The sequence below is a fragment of the Typopeltis vanoorti genome, chromosome 16 (genome assembly GCF_054136105.1).
Source record: "Typopeltis vanoorti isolate ZY-2024b chromosome 16, IOZ_Tvanoo_1.0, whole genome shotgun sequence".
NCBI classification, from domain to species: domain Eukaryota; kingdom Metazoa; phylum Arthropoda; class Arachnida; order Uropygi; family Thelyphonidae; genus Typopeltis; species Typopeltis vanoorti.
In genome coordinates, this window is record NC_143564.1 from 572,280 (window position 1) to 592,362 (window position 20,083).

At 38.7% G+C, this 20,083-nt stretch overlaps 1 protein-coding gene across 4 annotated transcripts in view; it reads right to left on the minus strand.

Annotated features, from left to right (window-relative positions):
• Window positions 1-20,083, minus strand: part of LOC150097824 (USP6 N-terminal-like protein) — a 475,396-nt gene that overhangs the window by 414,046 nt on the left and 41,267 nt on the right. The gene's annotated exons all lie outside the window — the stretch shown is intronic.

Sequence of the window (20,083 nt, forward strand, 5' to 3'; positions counted from 1 at the left end):
TAATTCTAATGCCCATTCTTCCTTCTATGCAAAGCATCTGATATTTGTTTTATTGTACCACCTGTAAAACATGCCTTAAGCACTTTATCTTTTACTACATCTTTAATGATTGAGTCACCATATAAAATAACCCTATTGACAATAGGGTTATTTTATATGGTGATATAAAATTAACTTCCTTATTAACTTCCTTGTCATTTACACAAGTTATGCTCTTCTTTAAATGTTCAATTTCCTCCTCCATACATTTAACTTGACTTTATTTTTGTTAATTCTTGTCTAAGATCTTCCACATCACTTCTATTATTACTGTCACAACCACTCCCATCCGTTTCCTGATTATTCCTGGTAACGTGGTTCTCTTTTTGGAACGTCCTAGCCTTTCATCACACTTCTCAAATACTGTAATACATTTTATCATTCCATCTAACACTCCATAAATCTTTAATTTTTTTTTTTTTATTATTATTGCATGCCACCTCCAGGGAGTCCAAAGACTCATCGAAGGAGGGTACCCACTTTACAACTCTCCACCAACCACAACTACACCAACGCTGCCACCACCACTATTATTTCCACACACGCCTACCACCACTATTATTTCCACAGACAATCACAAACATCCATGCCGACGGTGGGATTCGAACCCGCAGCTTTTTGGCTGGAAAGCGGATACACTAACTCAGCCAACCAGGCTGGCATATTTTTGGACAAATACATGAAACAATTGTCGATCTTATCTACTTCAAAAAGTCCAGGGAAAAACTTGATCTCAGAGTTGAAACCTTCTGCTGGCATATGCTTCTTTACTGCCACTGTTGCCATTTCTGTAATGTTAACGTGCAGTTCCATGTTAATCATGATAATCGAAACAAACATTTTTAGGACTATAATACCACAGTACAATGATTATAATCAGTCTGACTTTCACAAAAAAAGTACAATTATACAAATCTACACATTATAATTTAAGAAAAAAAATACTTTTCATAGCACCATTCAAACAGACCACTACTTCTCACTGTGACACTAACACTGCATTGTCAAATGCCTGGTCAACTTTCTGCATTCCTTCAAAGGCTTCGTGGAGGTCTCTTCCCTTCAAATTCATTTCATACATTCACAAACTGAACACACTCTGCCTGACACAATTTAGCCATTTTGTCATTCAGTATCATTACTCTCCTCCTCAGTTCACTAATGTCATATATGGGCAAGAAACTAACCACTTTCCTGATGACACTATTATTTGTATATTTGTATATAGGGTCAATTAACTGTATGGGGTTACTTAAAGTTCAAAACTAGATAAGTAAGAAGAGACCTCCCCATAGCCTTTGAAGGAATGCAGAAAACTGACCAGGCATTTGACAATATACAATCTTCACCTTCTAATGGTGTACATACTAGACATCTACTTATATACTGAACAAACAAATATAGACTGACAATTAGGGATTCAGCTAATAAAAATGTATTCTGTACTGGTTTAAACCAAAACAAAATGATGATACAACATTAAATTTTATGCCAGCTGGAGTGTCACCTGGTAAAACAAGGCCCAACTGCAGAGGCGTAGCTAGAGGGGGGACAGAGGGGGGAAGTCCGCCCCAGGCGGCACTTTGAATATTTTTGAACTTGCAGTTAATTCTAAAATACAGTCTCGAGAACTCGGTTCCTACTGTAATACTACAGTGAATTTTCCTCACAACAACTGTTGTAAGTGTTGCTAGTTGTGAGAGGAGTTTTTCTAAATAAAACTGATTAAGAATTGCCTACATTACTACGAAACAGACTTCGACAATGTCATTGACGATTTTGCTAATAGAAAAGCAAGAAAAATAACATTTCAGAATGTTGAAATTAAAGTTTTACTTCAAAAATAAACATAGTGTTTTAATTTATTTCCCTATACGTCGTTTTGACTTTTTGTAGTATTTTTGGTGTGTACTGAGAGGGGCAGCAAAAGCTCTAGCTACACCACTGCCCAACTGTTTTCATCAGGGAACCAGGGCAAAGAGTGAAAAAGTCAGCTTGGAACAATTCAGTATCAGCAGAATTCAAGATAAGCATCATAAATCATAAATGTAAGCAGTATCAACAGAAAAGATGTGAACAGTCACAAGAATTAGAGAAGTATAATTGGTATTAATGAAACAAAATAGACAAAAACAGGTGGGATTTCTCTATATGCAAATTAGATCTCATATTCAGGCAATAATGATCAAGAAAAGGAGTGGCATAGCATTCTACTAAACATGAAGATTGTCTCATGGAATGACAGGTGATATCAAGTACAGTAAAGTGAGTGAACATCAAAATGGGGAACTGGACAATGAGAAATGTTGTGCCTAGAGTCACACAGTAATTGCTACTAAGAAAGAGGAGCTACTTTCTCTAATGACAAGTCATTAAAAAAAGCAGCTGACATAAAAAAAAGGAAAAGACGGTCCTTGTTGGGGACCTAAACAGCACAGTAGGAAATGAATATCACACATAAAGGAAATGCTTTGTAAACTGCTTTGAGAAAAGAGCAAACCTAATAATATAAGTACCTGCAGGATTTCTGTTCAAGACATGGTCTAGTCATTACAAAACATAGATCTGCACAAATTCACATGGAGAGAACACAGAAAAAATAAGAAAGTCTCAAAATGTATTCAAAATGTATAAGAAAAGTCTCATTGACTACATTATTGTTCACAGCAACATTTGTTTAAATGTGAGTTTAAATATGAGTAGGAAATATGTTCTAACTGAAACTGTAGTTGAGAAAGATCGTATGAATGTTCAAAAAGTATGTGAAAGTGATATATGAATGTGAAAGAGTTCAATTAACAGCAAACAAGCTTCTGTGACTAATGATAACAGTGAATGATAGCAAAAAAATTATTCAAGATCTCAGAGCTCAGTTGGTGAAGATGACACAAGAGATTATGCAGATGCTGAGTGAAACAAAGATAATTGTAGATATGTACGGAAGAGTGAAGACGACAAGAGCAAATGATGTTGGTATGAAAGAGGTAACAAAAGACTTGCAAGTGACACTGTGTGGAGATTTGATTAATAGAGGTTTGGTAAATGAGAAGATGAACAAGGCTTGTGTTCCAGAAGGTAAAATGAATAGAGTGATTGAGGCACTGGATATGAAGAGTAAGTGAACAAAAGGGTTTGTAGTGGTAGTAGGAACAAATGACTTGACTTGACTGGGAACAAGGAGAATGTACGAATGGTTATCAGGAGGTACATACAGCAAAGCTGGTATGGTGGGAAGTCAATTGAATAAATTCATATGGAATAAGAGAGAAATTAGTCGGAACACTAAATTAGCTGTATACAAGACAGTGTTCAAACCAGTTTTAACTTATGGATCTGAGAGCTGGGTCAGAAGTAAAACACTTGACCAAAGACTAGAGACCACAGATATGAGAGTCCTGAGAAAGATTATAGGCATGAACAGATGGCATCAATGGCAGTATCATATTAAAAACGAGGATATTAGGAAAGAACTTGACATTGTCAGCATCCAGGAATGCGTTAGCAGAGCTAATCTCAGGTGGTATGGTCACTTAAACAGAATGGGCGAGGAAAGATTAGCAAAACAAGTGTTCTCTGCCAGGTTGGCAGCAAAACGACCCATAGGAAGACCAAGATATAGGTGGATTGATACGGTACAAAGTGCTTCAGACGATAGAAATATAAGATCTGATAATTATTATTATTATTATTATTATTATTATTATTAAACAAGACCTCATGGAGTCAAAGACTCATCTAGGAGGTCCTTTTATCTTACACACACACATCATACCGTGATGTTGGAGTGTTGACAAGTAACAGACTGATTTGGAGGAAAATTGTAGATAGGAAATTAATAATGATGTAATTTTTTTCATGTAGTACTATCATATCCTGTACACCCCTTGAGGGTACATGGCAGGAATTTGATGATGATGATGATGACATACATGTATTTTCTATGGGTTAGGTTTGTGCAAATAGAAAGATAAAAATAGAAAAAGTGAAAAAAAAAAACATATATATACACACACACACACACACACACACACACTAAAACTATATGCTAAAAATCACAAATTTAAGTTCAAATTGTCTCTAATCCATTGGATTGCATCTGGGATAGCCTGGAAAAGGTCTGTCAATGTGCCCTGCAATCCTGAATAATATGACTGACGGTCTATTGATTAGCACCACAGTTCACATGTTCGAGATTGACACAGACCTCACTTGTACATCATGGTAGCACATCTGGCATAGCCTGAGGATGTGTTCATTGCTGTCTTTGAAGGTCAAAGCCAGCGGCCTCTATTGTGGGGTCTGTAATGAGATGTCCATTTTTCATTGCTGAAGTAAGCCAGCGATTCTTCCATTCAGTTTTAGGAGAATATGTATGTGTTTGCCGATTTTTTCAGATCGGGTCATGGGACTTTAAGCAAATAGTGGTAGATTTTGGAGGTTCTCATGAATGAGTAAATTGTTATTTCCCATACATTTTATCCACTCTCTGTTAGCAGCAGTTTTCTTCCTTATGTCTGGTGGTATGATGTTAGAGAGTGTTGGTAGCCACTCAACAGGTATAGACTTTATGCAACCCATGATGATTCTCATGGCATTGTTAAGTTGCACGTCAACCTTGCTTACATGGTGACTTAAATACCACACTTGTGCAGAATACTGTTCTCCAGTATTCTGGACAAGAGTACACTAGGGCATGGGCAGCAGCTTTCAAAGTGTTGGCTCCTCCCCCCCCCCCCCACCCCATCCCCAGCCCAAACACACAAGCTTCCTGATGATATCATTCCTAGTTTTTAGGTTCGGTAGAATTTTTCCAGGTGTTTCTTAAGGTTAAAGAGCGATCTAAGGCGACTCCTAGATATTTTGGGTTGGGGTTGTGCTTCAAAGTCTCCCCCTCTGAATGAGACATTCCGCACGGTTAGCCTAGTGGCTTTGCGCTTCGCAACCATATGCCTGGGGAAGGAGTGTTCTAGGTTCGATTCCCGTCGGAGACGTGAGGAGCTGAAGGATCTTCCTCAGCCATAGCCAAGTTAGCCGGTCTTGGGCGCGAGCAGTAGGGTTTTTTCCGCCAGTTTATCTGGTGGTTTTCATCCCGCAAGCAGGCAAACCGGCCCCATGAACACACAGGGATACAGCCAAGAATACCTTGAGGCACAGGAGTGACCATTCTATCCTCGTATTTCGGTTATGAAATCCAAGCATGCTTGGAAGGTTGTGGGCCTTAAAGGCCTGTTAAAGCCATTGGGATAGATAGATAGTGTATATTATTTCTGGAAAAACTCCCATGTTACTCCTCTTTATAAACTATTATGATTACAGCTATTTTGCCTGCTTCAGTTTAGGAGTACCCCTGTTTAAATGTCATTGGCTATTTACTCATGGATTCTTAGGGCATTATGAGTGTAGATGTACTAAAAAGTATATGTAGCCTAAGGAATAGAAAATTGCACATACCTTTTTCTGGGTGTTGTGGCTTTTCCTCAGTCTGCGATGTCGAAAACTGCAGAGTGTGTGTGGGGGGGGGGTAGGCAGTTTGGTAGAATAAGTTAGAAAAACCCGGGTTTTTTCCGTAACATATAGAAACATATACTTTTATATAGGGTGGGGAAAAAGTGAAAGGGTTAGTTTTTTTAAAATAGGGAGGGGGAAGGGGAAAGGTGGTTGACGGGGTGTGGACCGTTTCGACTATTCGTGGTCGTCATCTGAACACATTGGGAAAGTGGAAGCTATGTCAGGTCGGGTGAGTGCTTCTGCTTTAGAGGTGTTTGTGTTGTCTCCTATTGGTCGGGGTTGTGACCTCAATTTTATGTTGTGAAGCTTCCAAACCTCGGAGATTATGTAGGGCCTGTGTACGTTGATAGAGTTCGCATCACACTTTATAGCTATTGTTTCATTGTCTTGTCTGTCTATTATGATGGCCTTGTCTATCTGCGGGGTGTGTTTTTGTTCAAGGGCGTGAACAGCTATTTCCGTTTTTCCTGTGTTTTGTATACGATTTTTCTTTTTGATGTTGCGTTTTTTAGTGTTTAAATGTTCTGGAATAGGGATGTTACAGTCACGGAAGTGTTCTTGTAGTCTTGCCCATAAAGACCTGATGGTGGAACCTGTGTAGGTGATGTCACAGTCTTTTTGGCAGGGAAATTTATATGACATTTAAACAGGGGTACTCCTAAACTGAAGCAGGCAAAATAGCTGTAATCATAATAGATAGATAGTATTCTGCACAAGAGTACACTAGGGCATAGGCAGCAGCTTTCAAAGTGTTGGCCCCCCCCACCCCATCCCCAGCCCAAACACACAAGCTTCCTGATGATATCATTCCTAGTTTTTAGGTTCGGTAGAATTTTCGTGTTTCTTGAGGTTAAAGAGCGATCTAAGGCGACTCCTAAATATTTTGGGTTGGGGTTGTGCTTCAAAGTCTCCCCCTCTGAATGAGACATTCAGCCATTTATCAGCTTGATGACTGTTCAAGTGAAATGTGCAAACTTCAGTCTTAGAAGGGTTTGGGCAAAGATGCCATTTTGTGTAATAGTTGTACAGAACTTCAAGGTCGAAACCGAGTACAGTCTCAGCCTCTTTCAGGTGTTTAGACTGAGTTGCCAATGTCAGATCATCTACGTACGCGAACTTTTGAGAGGAGGTTTGTGGCATGTCACTAATCTATAAAGTAAAGAGGAGCAGAGCTAACACAGAGCCCTGTGGTAGTCTATTTTTTAGTACTTTAAAGGGGCTATTTTTACCATTCAGTAGAACCTTGAATTTGCACTTTGATGTCATGCGCTTTAAAATTTTAATCATCTTTGGATCTTGTATATTACAGTTGCAAATTTCAGTATGAGTTCATTCACCCAAACTGTGTCATATGCAGTGGTCAGATCTATGAATGCTACTGAGGTTTTAAGGCCTTTTTTGGAAACCAGCTTCTATGTGTAATAAGGGCAAGTCCTTGATTGCAGCAGCTGCGAGAGTCTCTGAATCCAGCTTGTTTATTTAGAACTATAGCATTAATCAATGGGTTAATTTGATTATATAGTAATCGTTGAAAAATTTTATTGGGAATACTTAGTAAAGATAATGATCGATAGTTTGCTGCATCAGTAGGCTCTTTTCCAGGTTCTAGGATGGCTATAACTTTGCTCCTCGGGAATTTCTTTGGGGTGTTCCTGCTTTCTAGAATTTTACAGAAAAACAAAAAAAGACACTTATGAGAGTTACTTCCATGATGTTTAACCACGCTACTGACCAGGACGTATATATACGTCCGCATTTCCATGGATGCGAAGTACATATTAAAATTGAAATACCACTGATATTACATTGACATTTATGATGGATACAAAGCTTTTGAGGGTGCATGTTTGATCTTTAATGGCCGGTAAGGTGGTTAATGAACTCAGGATATATACCATCCAGGTCTGTTGCTTTGTTTTCTTTTTCAGTGATTTAAATGCTTGAATCAGTTCATTTTCAGTGAATAGCATTCAGAGGTGGTTATTTTGTTTGGCACATGGATATATTTGGTCCTAATTTCTTTAGAATAGGATGCGCTAAACTTTACATTGTTAGATACTTGCTGGATTCTAGTTGCTATGTCATTAGGAGTGATCTGTGAGACTTTCTGCTTAGAAACTGATGCAGTTCCAAGTTTTTTGGAGCAAGGCCCAAGCCTTGTGGCTAGAGTGAGTGAAGTCTAAATTGTGGTTTTCCAATGTTGCCATCATTGTTCATTAAGCATTTCTAAAATTCTTTTTCCAATTTCAGGATCTGGATCTTTTATATATTTTTTGAATAGTTCCTTAGTTTCAGGAGACAGGCATGGAGTGTGGAAATTTCTTGGTATACATCGTTTTGCAGCACCTATCAGTACTCCTACAAAATGTTTGTAATTTTTGACTTCAGGTTGGAACCAACAGATGTCAGATTCAATTTCTTTAGAGTACTGTTCCCAGTTAGCTTTGAGAAAATTCCACCTTGGTCTTTCCAGATGTTTCTACAGTGACTATAACAGGTCTATGTTGAGATTGTGGAAAGAGTTCAAAAACTTTCCTATCAGTGCGTAGAGGATCATCCTCAGTGTTGCAATTGATAAAGGATGTCAGGGTTTGGATCTTTCTTTATGAAGTACCATTTAAAGGTTCCAGAGTCTTTTGCATCAAAAACAAGTGATAGCTCAAGGCTTTCATAATAGTGTGATAGGAAAGACAGTCAGTGTTTTGCCCAAGTATGGCATCACTGTTATACCTGTATTGCCCAGAGATGACAGTGATTAGATGTGGCAGAAAGCAGGGATTATTTATTATTATTATTATTACGTGACACCTCCAGGGAGTCCAAGGATTCATCATGGGAGGGCACACTACTCCACCTTGCTAAATGCATCTCATCCTTTCCACTACTACTTAATTCTCCTACAACACTACTACTATCGACGGCATCTATTGCCCATCATCACCAACAACAGTATTTTTTGTCTGTAAATTGCATGTGTTTTAAAGGCCGATTTGTCTATACATGGGATGAAAAACCGGCTCCCACCATATGAGATCAGCTAACTCACCTTCAATTGAAAAAGCCCATATAATAAGGTGACCAGATTTTCAAAACAAAAAAAAAAGAGACATTTTGAATTTTTCAGCAATTAAAAAAGTGACAAAAAGGGAATACTTCTGGTATGCTCTACATAAAAATGGAATAACATATAATTACAGTACGCAGGACTGAAGTCTGCATTATAATTATGGAGTATCAACATTATTATTATATTTATATGAAGACATTATTTCTTACAAAAGTGTTGGTTCTTTCAAGATGCACTCATAAAAGTCAATACACGAAATGTCAAAGTGTGTCTTGATCACAATTATTGCTTTCATAGTCTTGGTGTTGAAGCAGCTCTTTTCATCAGACCACAAAGAACTAACGAGAGAAAAAATTCTCTCTACAGCTACATTTGTTACTGTGATTGCCATAACAAACGCAACAACTGGCAGCATGTTTTTGTAGTGTAGCACCTTAAACATGTCACACCATTTTTTGTCCACTTCAGCGTTTTGTACTTCCATTCTTACATCTTGGAGTTCACAACATTATTTATAAGGCTGACTTCATAAATAAATCTTCTTCATCGACTGAATATTTCGCTGTCAACGTCACCGATTGCTTTTAGGCTGCTTGCAACTTCAGTCCAAGTTAGTGGAGTCTGCAACTTAATCCAGTGAAATGAATGCTTTCGATGGCTGGAAATGATAAGTCCATTTGCTTAAATATTCAAGGAAAGTATCATAAAATAAATTTGTAGTGTCTAAAAATTCTATTTCATCAAAGACACCCTCATCTTTTGAACTCTGAAATAACTGATGACAATGTGAAATAACTCTGAAATAACTGTAAATGTGAAAATATAGAAATATTTTATTTACAATTGTTTCTATATCAACAGGAAAAATATTAGCACTTGTCTGTACACCATTATGAACAACATGAGCAGCACAGCAAATAGCATGAACGTTCATTTTCAACCCTTTGTTGAGTCTTGAAAATACACTGTTGGAACCACCGTATTTGGATCCATCGAAGTTGGTGTTGCAGTTATCTGCAGAAAATGCAATAATTTTCACTATACACAATAATCTGGATGAAATATCACCACTCGCAATATATACTCGGTTAAACTTTCACAATTACTAACAGACCGGCATAAGAAGCAAAAAAAACAAATGGTATGGTAGACAAAGTAACATTATTATTGCCCAGATGCAGCAGTGCTGCCACTGGTTGCAGCATTTTTGTCCTATCGCAGAGAGAGAACATTCATAATGGTTGACAATCGTCACAGCATGCATGTTTTCGATCTCAAGCTATCACATGTCATCAGCAGAGACATTTTCCTTTCTATATTCAAACATACAAGAATGAAGTCATGTCACAAATTCAGAAAAGGGACAAAATGGGACTAAAGTTAATAAAAAGGAATGCCTGGTCATCCTACCATATAAGGTTTTCCCTCGTCATGACGAGAATCAAACCAGGGGTCTTTTCCAATCTAAGGGTGCAACGTTCCACTATTCTTCCAATTGCGCTACGACAGCTACATTATGAATGTAGCATAAATATGTGAAGAGAAAGGAGTGCAGTTTGTTAATGTGTGGAATGAGTTTGAAGGATGAACTGTATAAGAGTGATGGACTGCATTTCAATGGTTTGCTGTGAGTCATTTAGAGAGAGACTGCTGTAAGAAGGGAGAATAATGAATGCAGAGAATGAATCTCCGTAAGTAAGAAATTATGTGAAAGAGTAGGGGAGTAAGGAAGTAGAGATTGAAGCAGTGCTTATAAATGGACAGGGAACCAGTGCTCAGGGTGGACAGGGAACCATAGCGCAAGGAAAGGCTGATGCTCAAAGAATGTGTGCACAGAGACAAGAAGAGAATCGAATGGCCTGAAATGTAGGGAAAGGAGGTGGATTTGAAGAAGGTTCTGGGATGGACAAGGAGAAAAAGAAATGGCTCGAGAAAGGTATGGAGAAGTCGCATCTAATTAGTGAAACTTATTATAGATCCAAGAATGAGCTGTTCTGTTTGTATACGAATCATAGAAGTATGAGCAACAAGAGAAATGAAATGGCTGCATCGACTGAGTTTGTTAACTTAAAAATTGTTGGAATAAGTGAGACATGATTGATTGAGGATACCATCCTGATAGGAATAAAGATGGATGGGTATGTTTCTCAAGAAGATAGAAAGGGTAAAAAGAGAGGTGGAGTACTATTGATGATAGAAAAAGAGTTATATCCATACAAGGTAGAGATGCAAGGGGGGGAGGATAATGACAGTGGTTTTGAGGCAGTATGGTGTGGTGTGAGATAGAGGTGGATAGAATGAAATACTTAGTCGCATATTGCTATAGACCTGGTAATGTGGAGGATAGTGACCATATATAATTATAAGCAAATTAGCCAAGCAAATAGGAAACAATCATTATGGTTAATTTTAATTATGGCAATACAGAATGGGATGACAATTAGAGATAGCAACCAAAAGTAACAAAAAACAAATTTCTCTAGTTTTTGAGGATAACCACCTCAGACAGTATGAGGAATGAAGATTTTGGATTTGATCACCTCATCAGAGGATGTCATTATAAATGCAGTGGAAATCTCCCTCCAGATAGCGAGAGTGTCCATGAAGTGATTACCTGGATGGTTGCCAGCCATATGAGGACCTCTGTGAGGAAATCATATATGTGTAACTACAAGGTTGGTGATTATAAGAAGCTCAGGAGATAGCTTGCAAGTTGTAGTATCGAATGAGGAGTTAGTTGGAAAGGAAATCAGTGCTGCTTGGGTGCTATTTAAGAACAATCTAGTAGAAGTAATGTCTGAATGTATTTCAATAGTCAGAAGGTTAAATAAGGTACGTGTGAAATGAAGGAATGAAGCGATTACACATGCTATACAATGAAAAAAGGAATTGAGGAGTGGTAATAATCAATTCCATGAAGAATACAATAGAACAGGCATTCTCTTCTTGACTCAGTTGGTAAGGTTAGCAAAAGTTCAGTATGAGAAGCAGTCAGTTAATGAAGCCAAAAAAATTCTAGGGAGTTCTTTTAATATATAACCATAATATATAATTTAATATATAAAAAAAGAAAGAAAGAAAGAAAAGAATGATTATGGTAGGATGACACTGACTGGAATAGTTGAGTGATGACACTGACTAGAATAGGATATAGTTGAGATATTTAATGAGCAATTCATAAAGGCCTTTCATCTTGTGAATGTAACATCTTGGAGAGTTTGAGAGCAGTGGATGAGGAGGAGAGAATAACTGTGAGTGAGCATGAAGAATATTGTAAAATTAAGCAATTCGATGTTAATAAGTTCCAAAGGAGTGAAAGAAGGCAAAATAGGGAGGTGACAGAACTCAAACATCAAATTAAAGCCCAATCTGAGTGTCAAGTGTTGCGATTAAAATATTGGAGAAGCAAATGATAACCAGGATCCAGAACTGGATTGACAACAGTGGTATTATCTTTGATGGACAGCATCAATTGCTTAAGGGAGGTCACGTTTTAGTAATCTACTTACTTATTACAATAAGGTGACAGCTGCATTGGACGAAGGAGACGGATATACAGTGGTATACTTTGATTTTGGAAAAGCTTTTGATAGGATTACCAGATGATAAATTGATAATCAAACAACAAGAATGAATATCAGTGAATGAACATACAGGTAGGCTATCTGATAGGTATCAAGAAGTTGTGTATAGAGGAGCAATATCCCATAAGAGGACGGTCACTAGTGGTGTGCCTCAGGTGTCTGTTTTTAGGACCATTGCTGTTTAACCTGTATGTTAGTGATACTGGAGAAGATTTGCTTGGCAAGATTCAGCTGTTTGCAGATGATGCAAAGTTGGGATGAACTAGGAGGAATAGTGTATTTCTGGCATTACAAGAAGACTTGAATAGACAGTGAATTGTGGCATGAAAGTGGGGATGTCAGATCCATGTTGTGAAATGTAAGGTTTTAAAATTTGGAAAACAAACATGGGATTGTAGAATCCTTGTAGAAGTAAGGGGATTCTTGTCCCAATGTATAAGGCCTTGATTAGGCCACATATGGACTACTGTGCACAGATTTGGTCACCTGGTTTTCAAAAGGATGAAGAGATATTGGAAAGAGTCCAGAGGCAATTGACTAAGGTAATTTCTATTCTCTGGAATGCTGAGTAAGAAAAATAGTTGAAAAAATGCAATTTGAAGAGTCTAGTGGATAGGAAGAAGAGGAGTGATATGATAGAGACATACAAGTTGGTAAAGAATTGAAGGGGATACAAATCCCTTGATGTTTATCTGCCAGTAAGCGAAACTCTAAGAACTAGGACTAAGATCTATGAGTTTCATACCGAAAATCTATCGGCAAATCCAAGTGTAAGTAACCACTTGGTAGTACAACACCAACACAACTCGTATCAAAGGTGGAGCAAGCTCCCTCACTAGCCTTGATATTTTCTCATAATGTAAAAAATATTTTTTATTATGAGAAAATATTTGCTGATAGATTTTCGGTATGAAACTCACAGATCTTAGTCCTAGTTCTTAGAGTTTCGTTTACTGGCAGATAAACATCAAAGTTTATCTGCCAGTAAGCAGATAACTTTGATGTTTATCTGCCAGTAATTTGTACCCCTTCATTATTATTAAGGTTGCAAGAAAAATAGTCTTTTGGCTTTTATTCTATGTTATAATATACAGGCACACCTTTATGGCATTCATATAGTGAAGGTATGTAAGTTCTTTTCACTTAAACCTTGTTATCTTGCAGGTCATATCTACCTACTCACTGATGAGACCTCAAAAAAGGTTGAAACCGGTCTGGATAGTGACCTCTCCTCATAATGTAATTACAGTATTACATCCCCTAGGAGATGTGTGTTTTTACATTATGAGAAAATATCAAGGATAGTGAGCGAGCTTGCTCCACCTTTGATACGAGTTGCCTTGGTGTTGTACTACCAAGTGGTTACTTACACTTGGATTTGCCGATAGATTTTTGGTATGAAACTCATAGATCTTAGTCCTAGTTCTTAGAGTTTCGCTTACTGGCAGATAAACATCAAAGGATTTGTATCCCCTTCATTATTATTAAGGTTGTTGCCAGAAAAATAGCCTTTTGGCTTTTATTGGTAAAGAATTGTTATATGATTAATGTAGAAGTTTTTCATGAAATGGTGGGGGGATGAGGGGTTATCACTGAAAGCTGCATAAGGAGGATGTGAGCAGGGGAGTGAGAAGCAAGTATTTTTGCATGGAGAGTTGTGAATGATCAGAATGCATTGCCTGAGAGTGTAGCATCTGCAGAGAATATGAATGTATTTGAGGCATGGTATGATGAGCTGTGAGAATGACAAAGGGGCCTCTTGTGATGAATCTTTAACTCCATGGGGGGGTCTTGTGATGATAATAATAACATCATCTTACTAGTTCATGATACAAGGGTGTACTGTGTATTTGAAATAGGAAGTGATTGCCATGTAGTTTATTATTATTACCCTATATAAGAAAGTTTTGAAAAGGATCAGTCAAGAAGGTTTCTGATTTTCAAAAAAACAAAAAAAAAAAAACTTGGATACTCAATGGTAGATCCTGAAGAAAATGCTGATTCAACCAGAGAAGCATGTGGTAAAGTCGTCTTCAAGAATGGAATAATCAGAACACCATGATGACAACTTTACCATATGCTTCTCTGGTGGAATCAGCATTTGCTTCAAGGTCTACCATTGAGTATCCAAAGTTTGAGTTTGTTTTTCAGCCTAAAAAATTTAAAAGGCTGTTCTAGAAGAGTATCAAAAATTGTTACCAATTAGGTCAAGATATGCTTTGAGAGAATAAGGAAAATAATGTAAAGAAAGCAGCTAAACACAAGTCTTGGGAAGACATTAGTAAAAATACAGAAGATATATATCAGGAAGGTGACAAACCATTCTTTTGTCATCTTCCTGATATTTATGTGATAAAAAGTATGGCCTATCTTTTAAAGAAGCTTAAAAATGGAGGAAAGAGTACTATAAAAGTAATCAGATGATAAAGGCAAGATGAAAACTGAAGATATTCTAGATGTCTGAAGGAATTAGTTTTGAAGATTGCTAAATGAGACCAGAAGTAATGCACCATATTAGAAAAATATTCAAGAAGAAAAATACAATCAGGAGCACATATGAATACCTGAGGTAGAAAAAGCAATCAAAAACTTGAAAGAAAAAGAAAGTCAGCTGAAGTAGTGATATCTGACCAAAAATCATCAAACAAAGATGAATATAAGAGTTTCACAATGATTGTACTGTCCAATTCAAAGAGGGGAGTAGAAATGCTTACATCCATAGTAATCCTTAAGCTGCACATGCCCCCTAGGTGGTGCTAAATGAGCAACAGCGATACTGGACACCAAACTGCTAATTTGTGGGACTTCTGGCAGTAAAGATAGGACATATGTCAAATGGGCAAAACTGGCAGCTTTAGCCACCAATTCCATGATCGCTGCCATGAGACATCAACACCTATACATCAACACAATGCCTAAAGTCCAAGTACTACATTGAAAGTTTAAGCTATAACAAGTGCCAGATTTGGGGGAAACTGCTTCTAAAAGAGAGCATTGATATAGTCATTATACAAGAAACACATATTGAAAACCTGTCAAATGCTGCAGAAGATATATTATCCCCAGTTATTGTATTATACACAATAATTGGAACCACATATGCAAGAAGCACTATCACTGGGATATCATTTCTCACACAGAAACAATAACTATTTTTCTCCTGGACACAGTCAGTTTTACCCCTATATGACCGCCCTGCAATATTATGCATGTGATTTTAATAGTCCTCATATATATAGAGAAAATATAAGAATAGTGACAAAAATGAAAAGGCTCTGGTATGTAGGTAGATATCAATCATTTGTAACTTGTCTTTGACATGAAACAACTAGGAGGAACCTTGCACTCTCGAGCCGTAAAGCCTGAACATTACTACAAAAACTAGGAGGTACTTCAACTCAGAACACCAAGAACAGCTGTGAATACACCTGAATTAAATAGCAAACCATATGATTAATCTCTCTAGAATATCTGAGTTAAGAAAGATATGAGAAATGTTAAAATGGAACTGGATCAGGCAAAGTGTGAATCTATCATGGAGTCTGAATTTTCTCACTCTTTCACTCCTAAAAATTGATAAATGAATTCAAACTAGTAAGAGTGGAAGAGCCACTGGTTCATATGGCATGATTCTGGAGTTTGCTAAGCATATGAGCCAAGTAGCTAGAAAACAGCTCTGCTATTTCTATTCAAACATACTTGCTAGTGGTAAACTACCAAATGCCTTTAAACAGTCTATGATAATAACTATATTAAATCCTAACAAAAGTGGGAACAAGTCAGAAAATTACCACCAAATAGTACTGCTTAGCATATTTAATAAGATCTTAGAAAGATTCATTTATAATCCTTTATTATTATTATTACGTGACACCTCCAGGGAGTCTGAAGACTCATCGAGGGAGGACAACTACTCTACATCTCTATCTCCACCACTCAATCCACCAACTACACCAACGCCATCTACTCCCGCCACCACTGCTAGCATTTCCGCAGACAATCCATGCCCACGGCAAGATCCGAACCTGCAGCGTTTTGACTGAAGAGGCAGATGCTCTAACCGCTCAATCAACCAGGCAGGCCATTCAAGATCAAACACTAAGGTATGACTTACTGTGTAATGTCTCGTTTGTAAAATTTCAAAATTGCATGACACACAATCCCTTACCTACAGAATGTCACAGCGCAACCAACTGGAAATACGGATAATCCTTAGTTTTTGAATTAATCCATTTTTAGAAGGGACTCAATGGTCTGTTTTTTAACATTGAAGTCTATGGGAGACCGCTGTGCACATCGTGATGCATTAGCAGGCACCTAGTCATCATCCGCAAGCGGAAGTGAGGGGGATGAAGCAGATGTTACATCACGCAGATGTCACACTGGCGCACCAATATGTAGAGAAGACTAGCTTTGCGCTACTGGAATAATGGCACCTGCCGATTTTGAAATGGATATTCCTTTACCAGAGGAACTGAACGTACATAAGATATAAAGAAAACAGCTATAACACAAATCAGAAGCATTTTTGCTGGATTTTTTGCACCACATATAAAACCTATTAGTGAAGAACTTAAGAACTAACCTAACCTAACCTTAAGAACTAACCTAACCTTAAACTAACCTAACCTAACCTAAAGAACTAACCTAAAGAACTAACCTAAAGAACTAACCTAAAGAACTAACCTAACCTAACCATGCAATGCGTCTTGCAATTTTCCAAAGGAGTCAAACACCGTCCAAAGCAAGATAGGGAGCTTCGGTAAACAAGCCGCGTGTGGTCGGCTGCATATTCGCGCAAGCAACCGTATCGTAACCAGAGACATACGGAGACCACGGCTGCTATCCTACTTGCAGGTGGAGAGAGAGAGCCAAGCATCACAGTGACGTCAACCTGATGTTATTTCCGTTTCATCCCCCTTCCGGTGATGTCTCTTCTGGTAGTGAATGAAGATGAGGTACCCGCTCACGCATTAGTGCATCTGCTGCGGTCTCCCATAGGCTACCATGATAAAGAACCAGCTGTTGGAAGGGAAGGAGTCCGATTTTCGAAATGAATTAATTCCCAAACCTGAAACGACCTGGAATTTTAGTAAGTTGCGCCATTCCCACTAAAAGGTAAGAAATTACATGACATGCTAATTTCGGAATTTCGTGTCGAGATTTCAAGCCTCATCAAAACTAAAAGCAAAATAAGTTATATACACACACGGACAAAGAAATTAGTGCACCTGGAAGAAAACATGGTAAAACGGCGAAACTAAGCAAATAGCTAGAGTGCGGGGTGGTATGCAAATGATCCAAGTTTGGGGCGACTACACATGCCCACACACCCTGCAGTGGCGCTGCAAGCACAAACTGGCAGCCTTATAAAGCCGGTGTGTAGTCGACAGTCGATTAAAGCGAAAAGCACCAGCCGACGCAAGCTAGAGTACAGCCGAGTAGAGTATATAATGGCGAGTAGACGCCGGAGACATCGATTTAAGCAATTTACGGACTTTGACAGAGGCATGATCATCGGCCTGAAAACAGCGCCCCTTATATGTGCTCCCATTAACACCGCAACATCGCCGACTTCGTTGGCAGTGGTGCCAGATGAGAGCAATGTGGAACACCACAGACTGGCGACACATGGTCTTCAGCGATGAATGCCGCTTCATCTTGGGGACAGATGATCATCATGTCCAGGTATGGACTCCTGGTCAAGGACACAATCCCGATCTCGCTATCGAGCGCCACACCTCCCGCACTGCAGGCATTATGATCTGGGGAGCCATAGCCTATGATAGCCGATCACCACTCATAGTGGTACGTGACACATTGACAGGGCAGTGGTATGTGGACGACATCCTACAGCCCCACGTTCACCCATTCCTGGCCGAGATACCAAGAGGGCTATACCAGCAAGATAATGCCCGTCAGCATATGGCTCGGGTTGCCCAGGCCTGCCTACGTTGTGTACAGACACTTCTATGGCCTGCCTGCTCCCCGGACTTGTCCCCTATCGAGCATGTTTGGGAGCAGCTGAAATGCCAGCTCCCACCGTGCCACAATATCCGGGATTTGGAGCACAGCGTCACAGGACAACATCAGGCATCTGTTCGCCACCATGCCGGACCGTATTGCAGCATGTAACGCCGTACAAGGTGGTGCAACGCGCTATTGATGATGACCGGATTGCGTACCACAGATCTCTTTGTAATTGTCCTTCAGCTCTGTTTTTGCCAACATGTGCATCACTCACCTGTATCATTACACCAATAAAATTTCAGCTGAATCCTATGCTTCCTTCTTGGTGCACTAATTTCTTTGTCCGTGTGTGTATTAAGAGATCTATCTATGCTAAGTACCTATTTTAGGAACTGGAGATTGTAGCCAAACCTAAATAACACAGAGGTGTCTTGTTTTCACCTCTGTCATAATCTGTTATACCATCTATACCTTAACAACTGCCTCAGTGCTAGCACCTTCCAGGTTTTCACAAAGGACTCTGTAAGCTGGCCCTATACACTGAACAATGATCTACTACAAGGCTCTGCTCAGGAGACCTTGCACTTCAATAAGTATATTAGTGATCATCCTGCCTAAAGGAAGTTTGCTTATGCTGATGATCTGGCAACAGTAACTCAAGATCAAAAACTAAAAGCAAAATAAGATATATATTAAGAGATTTAGCTATGCTAAGTACCTATTTTAGGAACTGTAGATTGTAGCCAAACCTAAATAACACAGAGGTGTCTTGTTTTCACTTTTGTCATAAACAGACAGAAAAGAAACTAAAAACTGAGATGAATGGTAAAACACTGAAGTACAACCTAAACGCCAAATAACAGGGAATCACACTGGATATGACCCTGACATTCCATCAGTATCTTACAACACTTGCTGCTAAACTGACATCCTGAAACAACATACTTCAGAAGATTGCCAGCACATCATGGGAGAGCCTCTACAGAGGTACTACAGCTATCAGCTTGGTCTATGCCACTGCTGAATATTCTGCAAATGTGTGGCTGAACCACACACACCTCTAAGGTCAATACCCAACTCAACACCAGCATAAGAATTATGACAAGAACAATCAAACTGACTGCACTATGCTGGCTCCCAGTTTTGAGCAGTATCACTCTGCCATGTCTATGCAGGAACCAATTCCTTCAAATAACACAAAAATCGTGAACAATTGACCTCTCAATTCACACTGATCTAGAAGTGATAGGACATGACAGAATTAGATCTCATCACTCCCACTTGAAACTGCAGAACAGCTAATCAATGAGGGATTTAATATTCCTGATCATGGAGTTGACTGAAACTGGATAGGTCCACAAGCAGCAGCAGATAGTGGATCACTCCCCAGACCCACTCAAGTCACTCCACCACCAGGAGTGGCGGAGTGGCTTGAGTTTGAGAAGCCTTGGCAAGGCTTCTCAAACCAAAAACACCACAGAATCCTTAGACAACAATGTGGTATGGTTATGCCACTATTAAACAAGCATGCCTCTGGGGAGGTACCTTAAGATCACCCACAGCAACTGTCCACCTTACCTGTAAAGGTGTTTTCTCCATATCAGGAATGGCACCAGAGAGACTCACACCAGACAGACTCAAACTCATCGCTACATGGGACATTATTACCATCATTTTTTTTGTATTTCTACCCTAACTGGACTTACGTCATTTGATATCATTAATAGCACTCCTCCTCCTCTCCATCTCTTCTGTCATTTCTAAAAATAGTATATCCATTACACTCAATCCCACTTACCATATCTGATTCTGATAGCCAGGTTTCACTAATGCCAACAATCTTTAGCCACATCGTATTCAATAAAGAACAAACTCAACCCCTTTGTTTCTAATGCTCCTGGCATTTGTGTATAGA